General features: G+C 41.2%; 1 non-coding gene across 1 annotated transcript; it reads left to right on the plus strand.

The window, feature by feature from the left end:
• Window positions 1–1,051: 1,051 nt before the first annotated feature.
• On the plus strand, window positions 1,052–1,240 carry LOC141415802 (U2 spliceosomal RNA). Its single transcript, XR_012440767.1, has one exon. It is a non-coding gene; the product is annotated as a U2 spliceosomal RNA (small nuclear RNA).
• Window positions 1,241–11,816: the final 10,576 nt, after the last annotated feature.

Genomic DNA, 11,816 nt, shown 5'->3' on the forward strand with positions numbered 1-11,816 from the left:
GTATGTGTGTGTTTGTGTGTGTGTAATATAATTTGAGGAAATTACACTGCAGTGTGTTATTTGAAGCCACTTATTGCAATTGTTCTATCTGAGATGCCTATCACACACCAACCTTGTTTGTGCAGGGTGTGTCACTCAGGAAAAAAGAATGTTTCTGCAGACATCTATGATTTAGCTGATGATAGCAAATGGCATCCAGCTTGGGGTTCAGAGAATTATCAGAATTACATCAGGGAATGTTGAGACAACTGCTTCAGGAATACAGTGATTTCCAACTCAGGCATAAAAATTCCTCTTAGGTCTTACAAATTTGAGTTTTCTAGTAAAACTTGACTTAACAATGTGCACCTAAATCCACTGAATGAGTATCTTCATCTAACCAACTGGCTGGCTTTCAGCATACCCTACTTTATGTGCTTCTCAAAATTTCCAAAAGGGATTTGGAGGGAGTGTATAGAGAACAGACACCTATAATCAGGGTCAGAATCTCTGCTGCCATTTGACCATACTGATTTGTGCCTCCTGAAGAGAAAGAGATGGTCATGATATCCCTGCTGGTGGCTGGGCCTATTCATGGGATAAAGCTGAGCCATGCTTGCTATCATATGCTCTATTAACATGTCCTAAATATTTACTCTAATTGTTCTTCTTTGTTCACCTATCTTTGCAACCAATAGGTCAATTGCATCCTACTCTTTCAGAATTGGGTTCAGCAGCATTGGCCACCAGGGATCCCCAGTGATCCACTTCAAGTGCATCCTTCTGGAGCTCCTGGAATCATTGCTGTACCTTCCTCCTAGTGGTTAAGAATAATGCAGAAATGGACACTTTTGAAAACCATTATGACTTTAAAAATCTCTCTTGATCTGTTTGCCTTCTTTTAGAACTTGGCTTTCTCAGAAAGATGGGGAATGGGAAAAGACAGTTTCTTCAGGCATGCCACTGCAGAGCCAAAATCCAGTTATTGGCATCTGAAGACATGCTTACCATTATATATTTATAGAGACATGCTTGTTATAGGTATATAAAGATACACTCTAAAACTATTTTGGTCTCTACTTGGTCTTTTGGCTAAGATCAAGTTTAGTATTTTTTCTTATCAGTTCAATATCCAATACATCCTCTATTGGAAGACAATATATTGAATAGATTTTTAGAGCAGGAAGATGGAATAATAGAAGCTTTCTCCATCCCCTCCATGCACTGACCTGGTATTACCTCCAAGAATGGTCCACCCTGATGGGGCTTAAAAGACTATTTTTGAGTATATTTCAGATATCATATACAGATTTTATTTAATAGATAAAAATTTAACTTGCTTCTAGCATCAATTCCTTTTCTGTTCCTTTTCATATTAGTTTATCATTTTTAAATTTTCTACATTGGTTACCTTGTAATTTATATACTTGAAACTTTGTCTTGAGCTATGTATGACCTATAGACTTTTTCTCCCTTGTCCTAGGTGAATTATAATTTAAGTTACAAGGTAACAATTGTTTTGAAAACTTAACACTAACACCTATGTTGAACTTTTTTCTATTCTGTGTACCTTTGTAGCAGCTACCTAAGTAAGGGAGGAAATTTTTGTGAATCTTTGCATGTCTGAAAATATCTTTATTCTTATTCAACTCAAAGTTGAAAACTATTTTCTCTCTGAATGAGCAGGTGCTACTGATGAAAAGCCTGATGTCATTCTGAGTGTCCATTTTTGGAAATGATACCTTGTTAAAATGGTATGCTTTAACACTTGTCTCTTGAATATAGTACTCTGAAATGTCATGAAAATATGTCCCGTAAAATTGATCATGCTTGTACTTTTTTGGATTCTTTCAAATCTAATAATTGTACTCTTTAGTTCCAATAAAAGTTTGTTTTTTTAAAGAAATATTCTTATCCTCATGACTTTCCTTCCATTCTCTTCATATCCCCTCATCTCACCTGGTTATTAGAACTCTTTTGATACCCACAGTACTTAGTTTTTATCTCACATTTTCTATCTTCCTGAAATTTTGTTTACTTTGTTGCTTCTGTAGAAATTGTTGTTTCAACTATGCTTTTTTTAAACTACTATGGATTCTTACTTCTAAATATTATCTATTTTTATAAATGCAAAAACTTCCTCTAGGAAAATCGTATCTACAGTTAGTGTAGATGGGCACACAAAGTACTATTATGTGGCTGTAGTTGTCCATGTTGTAGAAACTTATAGACAGAAGAATCACTACATAGTGAAAGGAAACAAATGGCAATTGTACTTCACACTGAGATCTTAAAATGCACCTCCAATACAGATGGTTCCCAATATGCAATGGTTTAATTACAATTTTTTGATTTTATGATGATGCAAAAGTAACATATATTTGGTAGAAAACACACTGTGGATTTTGAACTTTGACCTTTTCTCAGGCTAGGATTATGTTATAAAATACTGCCTCATCTCTCAGTCACCAGGGTCACAGGGGGCAGGATTTGACCAATTCTCTACAGTGTACTGTGTTATAAAATGTATTTTGTAGGTTAGGTGCATTAAATTCATTTTTGCTTTATAATAATTTCAGCTTAAGATGAGTTTATTAAGACATAACTCCATTGTAAGTAGAGGAGCATTTGTATATGTTTTTATATGTAATTTCTTAGTATCTGTCATGTTTCATAAACACTGATTTAAAGCTCAACAAGTTAAATATTTTATCTGTGTTTATAATTTCTCAGTTAAATGTACTTCTATAGAGTTATGGAAATACTCAGGTGCAACCCACAAAATAAAGTTGGTTTTGTTCTGAGAAAAAAAAAATTCCCCTGATGTAGTAACTTGAGTTCTAGTGTTGATTTTGAATGCTCTTGCATTATTTTTCTTCTGAATTTATTTACTTGGTTTGTTCACTCCTCTTTTATATGCTGGAGGTTTCTGTAGATGTTTCATGGTCCTTGGACAATTTTTATTTAAGAGCAAGGCACTCAGATTTTGATTAGAAGTTCTGTAATTACAGGTGCTTACAAAGAGCATTCCTTGCTCTTGGGGAATTAGTAGTCCCAATGAGGCCCAAGTGTCAGTGCAGGTAGGTTTAGCTCTGCTATCTTTGCATTTCTTCAGAAAACGTTCTCCAGTCTTTTGCAATTGGCGTCTAGTAATGTGTGTAGGGTGGGGCAGAGGTCTTGGAATCATTCTGTTGTGTGCACAGTAAGTCAATAGTTGTCCTGCTTTTTAATTATATATCTCATTCCTGATCTACTATGTGCTGCAAACCTGATGTTCTTAACTTTATCTCCTGAGTATTTCAGAGACTAAATGTTCAGTTTTTTGCCTAATATGGTTGGGGTAGCTGGTTTCTTGTATTCAATGTGTGGAAATAGAGAAGGAAATCTGAAAATGCTGAACATAGAACCATCCAGCATGGTAGGTTGAAAGGATCAGAGACAATAAATGATAAAATAATCATAAGACTATGATACGACAAATTCCAGCATGGAAATATCACAGTGAAAACTTACTGTATAATTAATATGTGCTAATATAAATATGGGAAAAAAGCAAAATTAAAAAAAAACTATAAAAATGATAAGAAACAATGAAACATACACCTGATATCACTTATATTTATATTAAACTATGTAAACAATAAATCACAAAATGAAACAACAAAAATAAGTCATGAAGGAACAGAAAATTTGTGCAGACCAATAATGAATAATAAGATTGAATTACTAATAAAAGTTTTTTCACCAAAAAACAAAACAAAACAAACAAATGACAGAACCAGACGGCTTCTACAAACATTTACCAAACGTTTAAAGAACTAATGCTAATCTTAAGTCAGTTGAAAAAAACTGAAGAAGAGGGAATTATTCTAAAGTAATTCTATGAAGTCAGTATTTCTTTGATACCAAAAGTAAACAAGGACACAGAAAAGAGAAAAGCCACAGGCTAATACTTTTGAAGATATACGCAAAAATCTTCAACAAAATCCTCAAACCAAATACAACGGTACATTGAAAAGATTATTTAACATGTTCAGGAGGCATATGAAAAGGTGAACACTATTAAAACATCAGGGAATGCAAATCCAAACCACAGTGAGATATCACCTCTTTTGGGTAAGAGGCTATTGTCAAAAGATAACTGCTGGCAAGGATGTAGAGGAAAGGAAACCCTTGCACAGTTCGGTGGGAAGGCAAATTAGTAGAGCGTTTAGGAAAACAGCATGGAGTTTCCTCAGAAAATTAAAAATTGAACATATCAACCAGCAATTCCAGTCCTGGCTATTCAACCAAAAGAAATGAAATTAGCATATCTAAGAGAAATCCATATTCCCATGTTGACTGTACCACTATTCACAACAGCCAAAAGATGGAAACAACCTAAATTTCCATCAACTAAACATGGTACATATACACAGTCGAATGGTATTTACCCCTAAGACACAATGAAATTCTGTCATTTCTGACAATGTGGGTAGAACTAAACAAGGAAAAAGGAGTTTGAATGTTTTTACTATAATGAAATGATAAATGTTTGAGAAGATAGATATACTTACTGTTAGTTAAACATTAGGCAATATAACCACATATTGACACATTCCCTGACACCCTAAATATATGTACAGCTTTTATGTTTTTATATATCAGTTAAAATTAATTTAGATTAAGAAAGCTTAAAATGAGACATGAAAACAAGAAAAAATGAGGATGTGCAGAGTATTAGGGAATACAGAACTAGTAAAGGGCTTAATCATTTTAACCTTGTACTTTAGGTAATAAATCTACTTTTCCTGTCTTCTTTGTGTAAAAAATGTATACTTCAAATGCAATGAGAATTGACTGCTTTTCTTTAAATAGTTTTCAATAATAAGAAAGCAGACTGAATGAGTGTGTTTTTCATCCCACCATAAGTAGCTTGAGCTAGTGGCATAACAATGGGATATCTTCTTATGGTAAGTTTATATAATAGGCACTTCATATCTTGTTGGATGACAGAATGTTATGGGAAACTGGAAAAGAGACAGAGGACACTGAGGCAAGGAAGAAATGCTTTATTGTGCCTGCACAGACTCAATGGACCCATGTCCAAACCTGAGCCCTGAGAACAAAGGGGTTTCACCTTCTATACCCTTGGAAGCAGGTTACAGAGGCAAAAAAAAAAAAAAAGCAAAACAAAAAAAGCAAAGTTTAACCCATATACGGTTATATGCAATTCTATAGGCTACTGTACCCTAGTGCTAAGTGCCCTTCTACCCCTAGTGTTATGTGACCTTCTTCACGCTTGGATTCTTTAGGTTTTATCTCTCTGCTATGCCATCCCTTTCCCCCTGCTACTTTATCAGAACACAGGCCTGTCTGTTTCTCTTCTGGTCCTCCTCCCTGCTACATTATTCCGCCCTTTGATGCTCAGACTCATCTAGGGTCAAAGAGCATCATCTTGATTTAGGAGTTTATATTTCCATAGCATCATTACATGGGAGGCTGTTTTTATTTCTATAGCAGTCTCCATAATGGTTATGATAGACTACAATACCAGGAGAACCAGGCAGGGTAACATCAGACACACTCTCAAGATCAGACCCACCATTCTTATCAGGGTTTTGAATCCACCCAAGGCAGAGAACCACCTGCCAAACAGATTGTTTGGGTCCCACCCTTTCCACACCTATATGGGTACTTGTGCCATCTTTCTAATATTAGTGGCAATTTCTGTTACTGCTTGACCATTGTCATTTATGTGGAGGCAGCAGTCTGATCAGTTGAACTTGCCACATACTCCCCCTTCCTCTGCTAAAAGATAATCCAAAGCCAGGCAATTTTGATATACAGTGGCTCACATTTGGGTTTGTTGCTTGGCCAGTAGCTTTGGGGCAGAGGCAGTCTGGTTGGTAATAATTTCCACGACTGCCTGTAACCTAATAATTATGTTGAACATATAGATAGGAGTCCAGTAACCCCAGCTTCCATCCTGCATCCATGTGGCTGGTCCATAGGTCTCAATAATCCTCTGGGGAGGCCATTTGTCTTCTCCAATCTCTGTTGGGCAGGTCCCTTTTTTTCTTGACCCCAGAGTTTCATAAAGGGGGACCCCCAGCTGTTTCCCTTAGAGGTTGGGCAAGAGGAAGAAGCCAGTCTGGATAACTCCTATAGTACAGCTTCCCTTCCAAGTCCTAGGGAGTTCAGTATAAGCTCGCTTCCCGCATATTGAAAATAATCCATCTGATGCCTCCACCACCCCAGGTCAGTATTGGTGAGATTATTCAAATATTTTCCAATTTCAGGGATGCCTAGGAATGGGTTCTCCTTGCAGGTAGTAGAACAATTTAAGAGAGTATTATCGGTTGGAGAATCATGATATTGGGAACTGTTTTCCAATGGGGGCAATGTCTATTACCATTTAGGCTCATTGGGTCACCAGATTAGATTAGTCCCATTTCAACAGAGTACCCTTTTACAAGAGGTTTCCCCTACCCAGTTTTCATACTCTGACCCAGTTCTTTTGATACATTTTTCCCCAATTATCTCTGGTGTGAGAATCCAGGTCTGAAGTTGGTTACTCTCCTGTCTAGTTATAGATTGATTCCACAACAAAAGTTGGTAGGTATTTAAATTGGTCCCTTTCCAAGGCCATTCCTTGCTCATGAGGAAGCCTCCACACACCCAGCAGTTTGAGACATTTAGTTCTTTAGCAATCCTTTCTGCCAGGTCTACAAAAAGATTTTTTTTCCTGTTGTTGGGATGTCTAATCTTTTGCTTAACTTGTCTCTGATTTTATTATACAGACCATGGCAGCTGGCTCCCATCTGGGTGAGAGTACCTTTGATACCTGGTATGCTGACTCTCCAACAAATTGTTCCTGAGCTATGTCCAGGACTCACCCACCATCAGAACTTCCCCAATATCCCAAATAAGCCCAGCAGACACATTCTTCCCACTTTCCATGACAACTATAGCCTGCATTTCCAGTATCACCTTCCAGCAACCTTGTAAACCTGAAGAGTATACAAGCTGATGTAACATCTGACCTGTTGGCAGGTGTATAATACAAAGTATGGCTCTGTGGAGGTCCCAACAAAGCCTCTCTTATAACATTCAGTAAGTGGGGGAAACCTTGAAAAGGCCAACACAAAAGATAAGAGTCCAAGTGTGTAGAGGAAAGGCAGGGGTACGTCCCATGATCGAGCTTCTACCATGCATAGACTAGTCAGCTTTGAAGGTGACAAGAGCAGGGCTGTCACCTTGTTGTTTGTGGTCCCCCATTGTGGGAAGCAGAGTCCTGCCAAGGAAGGGCACTGATGTTCTGGAGGGTGATTTTATATGGCGAAGCTGGATTGGGGATGCATTCCCACTTGAGAGAAGATGGCTTGACTCGGCTGTAATGGATCCAAGGAGCTATTTCTGATACTTTAACTGCAGTAGGGGTAGGCAAAATAACAACAAAAGGGCCTCTCCAATAAGGCTTTAACAGTTGAACATTCCATTCCTTTACCCAGATGGCATCCCCTGGCCTATAAGGGTGAATGGGAGTTGTCAGGCTGACAGGAATTCTCTCCTGGACCCAGTCATTGATCTTTGAGAGAATCAACCTGAGGACCTGCATCTGCTGCCTCAAGGTGAGGCCACCTATTTCCTTAAGCCCCCTCCCCATGCCCTTGATTAAGGGGGATGGGTGTCCATAAAGGACTTCAAAGGGTGAGAGCCCTGTCTTCTTAATGGGAGACTAGACCTAATCCTTAGTAATGCTATGGGCAGTAATTGATCCCACTGCAGATAGGTCTTCTGACATAGTTTTCCTAACTATAAAATAGAATCCTAATTTTAGGATTCTATTCATGTGTTCCACTTTTCCTGAACTCTGGGGGCAGTAGGTTGCATGCAACTTCCAGGTGATTCCTAGGCCCTTAGCCATTAGCTGTACCATCTCAACCTCAAAGGCTGGTCCATTATGCAACCCAATAGCCACAGGTATTCCAAACTGAGGGATAATTGCCTTTAACAGACATTTGGCCAACTCCCTGGACTTTTTAGTCCATGTGGGGAAGGCTTCTGCCCAACCTGAGAAGTTACAGACAAACACCAACAGATATTTGCAACCCTGAGCTCATGGCATTTTAGTGAAGTTCACGATCAAGTTTTCAAGAGGAGTTGCACCAATGTTCTGCACCTGGGGAACACTGCTGGCCCTTGTCTGGGGTTGTTTTTGGCATATAAGCTACATCTCTCACATACTTCCTTACTTATGCTGGAGAGCTTAGGGACATAAAAATACTGGGGCAGGGTCTCAAGGACTATTTACCATGAATCAGTTCCTTCATGGAACTGCTTGACAAATGTAGGAGCCAGCAACTCAGGTATGGCAATCCAGCCATCAGCAAACTTTTTTTTTCCCTTCCAGTGGAAAACTTCCCTTCTCAAGTCTTAAACCAAGCCTGTTCTTGTGGTGTGTACCATGGGTCCCATTTAGCTAAGGGGCATGGGAACAAGGGAGCCACTGGGACAGTTGGAGTTGGTCTCCTCATGAGAGCCACTTGTTTGGCCTCCTTATCAGCTTCCCAGTTTCCCCAGGCAACTGTTGCATCTCCCTTCTGGTGCCGTCGGCAGTGTATAACTGCCACCAGTTTAGTGGCTCACACAGCGTCTAGAAGTTCAAGGATTTCCTGTGCATACTTGATACTTTTTCCTCCTGAGTTTATGAGTTCCTATTCTTTATATAAGGCCTCATGGACGCGAATGGTTGCAAAGGCATATTTAGAATTAGTGTCGATGTTTACCAGTACTCTTGCAGTGAGCTGGAGTGCCTGCAGGAGGGCAACAAGTTCAGCCTTTTGTGTGGAAGTCCCAACTGACAGTGGGCAAGCCTCAATAACTGAGTCCAAAGTCACCACAACATACCTGGCAAAGTGTGTGCTGTCCTGGACAAAGCTGCTGCCATTTGTGAAATATTCAATGTTGGGATTGTTTATAGGCTGATCAGTTAGATCTGGCTGGCTTGACAAAACCTCATCCATAACCTCTAAGCAGTCATGCTCTGGAGTACCTGAGTCAATTGGCAATAGAGTGGCTGGAGTAAGAGTCTTAACAACCTCCAGCTGGATATGTGGGTTTACACATTGCATACTCTGATATTTGACCTCCAGCCAGCAAGAGGTCATCTGCATAGTGGAGGAGTGTGAAGCCATGCTGTTTAGCTGAGAAAGCTTTGAGGTCGGATGCCAAAGCAGTTCTGAAGATAGTGGGTGAATTTTTGAAACCTTCTGGCAATCAAGTCCAGGTTAGTTGCTCCTTTTCTCCAGTATTGGGATTTTCCCAGTGGAAGGCAAAAATAGTCTGGCTCTGTGAGGCCAGGTGGATGCAGAAAAATGCACCATTAAGATCTATGTAGGTGAAAAACTTTGCCTCAGCTGGTACAAAGCCTAAAAGAGTGTATGGATTTGGGACTATGGGGTACAAAGTGACAGGTGCTGAATTTACTGCCCAGAGGTCCTGAACTGGCCTGAAATCCTCAGTCCCCAGTTTCTGGACTGATAATAAGAGGTTGTTCCAGGATTACTGACAAGGTCAGAGGATCCCATATTTTATGTCTGTCAAAGTTTTTGAATTCCAACCTGGGCTTTGTGAGGAATGAAGTACTGCTTTTGGCTGATGGGGGTGACTCCTGGTTTTAGTTCCACCACTACTGAGAGCACATTTTGGACCAGACCTGGAGGGTTATATTCAGCCCATACACATAGAATCTTGAAGGGAAGCTCTGGAAACTCAAGAGGGCTCCCTGCAGGTGCATAGAGCCACTATTCCTCTTCTTGTGCAACCATTAGGATTAGAGCCTTTGCCTCAGGTCCTCTCAACTTTATAGCTGCTGTGCCATACAAATCAAAAGTTATCTGTGTCCTTAGTTTGCGAACAAGTTCCTGCACATCAGGCCCACAGGGCAATCAGGGAGATAGAGAAATTCATACCTGACTACATGACTCTCAAGATTGCATCATCTAGCCATTAGGAAGGGGTGGTGGACCGGTCCCCTGTAGCCACAATAGTAGTTGTATGCCTTTTGGAAAGAGGGCCCACTGGTTGGGTCACAACTGAAAGTTCTGCACCTGTGTCCACCATGAGCTCAACAGGATGGCCCCCTATTTTCATTCAAACCATGGGTTCCTGGGGGCCCAGTAAAATGAAGCCTGGTCTGTCCTATTCCTCCTCATGTCCTTCCAGGCCTGCCAGACTGACAATGTTTTCCTTCCAGGGACTGGCTCTCTTGCAGGTGGGCTGATATTTTCCTTTGACAAACTGGCCTCTGCCTCTGGTCTGGGGGGCCCTTTGGGAGTCCCTGGACCATTGGGTACATTCATTCTTCTAGTGCCCTTCCTGACAACAGTAGTCACATTGATTTCACCCTAGCTCCTCCCTAAGGTGGGGGCATCCTAGGGGCATTTGTTGCCATCCTCAGAGATTGCCTCTGCCTCTGCCTGGATTAGCTCACCAGAGCCCATCTGACTGTCAAGCAAGGGCTACAACAAGGAGGTCCACTTTCCTTTTCATCTTCCTATCAGCCTCCCACCTAGCCTCCTGACAAAAATTTTTGTGGCCACCTCCAGAAGCTGGCTAACATTCATTCCAACGAATCCCTCCAGTTTCTGCAATTTTTGCCTTATCTACTCCTGGGCCTGGCCAACAAAAGTGGCATTTATCATCCACTGGTTTTCAGTGGCTTCTGGGTCAAAGGGGGTGTACAAATGGAAGTCCTCACATAAACAGTCATAGAACTGGCTGGGACTCTCATCTGGCCCTTGGAGAACTTCTGATGTTTTGCTCATGTTCATGGCTTTTTTCCCGTCCTTCCTTCATGCCTCCTAATAATGCTTCCTGATATTGCTCAAGTCACCAGTAATCTTGGTCATCATTGGGGTCCCCATGGGGGACTTCCTTGGGGGAAATGGGCCCAAGCATATGCTTGGGAATTTAGAGTGCCCTCAGGGGCATGATCTAACCACTTTAGAGTTGCCAAAATTATATGGCATCACTCTTCAGTATTAAATAGAGTCAGAAGAAGCTGACTCTGTCCAGGTGGGTTTGAGAGTCTGGATGATAGACTGTATCAAATCAATCAGAGCCTGAGGCTTTTCTGTGGAGGGGGTATGATGTTTCCAGTTGAGGAGGTCTGTGGTGGTAAAGGGCTGGTAGACAAATGTCCATCCTTCTCCTTGTATTTGGCCTTTCTGGTCATAATACATGAGTCTCTGAGCTTCCCTTGGGGGCATCTGCAGGGCAGTGGTTGTCTGAGGAGAGGAGGGATCCTTACAGAGACTGGTTAGATGCCGCCAATCAAATGGGGGATGTGGAGTGAGCACTGGTGGACTCAGAATGGGCATGGGTTCCATAGGACTTGGGGAGGTCAAGGGAGTTGGAGTCCCAGGAGCTTCTGGGCCAGACTTCATAGGTGTGACTGTCTCCTGAACATCCCCATCCAATGTCAGAGGTGGGGGTATGGAACTGGGTGCTGGTGGCAGAGGTGGATAAAGTGGCACATTGGGTGGTGGTATTTCCTTGGGTTCCTCAGCCAGTATAGGTTCCTTTGTTTTCTCTCTACACTTGCAAGTTGTGGCCACCCTAGCTACCATAATTCTACAGGCCTCTTCCAGATAGGGCCTTAGCCATGTGGGCCAGCTGAGGACAGCATCTTGCCAGGAGTCAATATAGGCAAATTGATCTGGGTGCCCAGGCCTTCCTACAATCACCCTATAACCTCAGTTATGGGGTAACCACAGTTCAGTAACCACAGTTATCTAATGACCCTTCTGGGGGCCACCCTACAGCAAAAGCAGGCCAATCTACTTCACAAA

Source organism: Castor canadensis, chromosome 1, assembly GCF_047511655.1.
Source record: "Castor canadensis chromosome 1, mCasCan1.hap1v2, whole genome shotgun sequence".
In the NCBI taxonomy this organism is placed as follows: domain Eukaryota; kingdom Metazoa; phylum Chordata; class Mammalia; order Rodentia; family Castoridae; genus Castor; species Castor canadensis.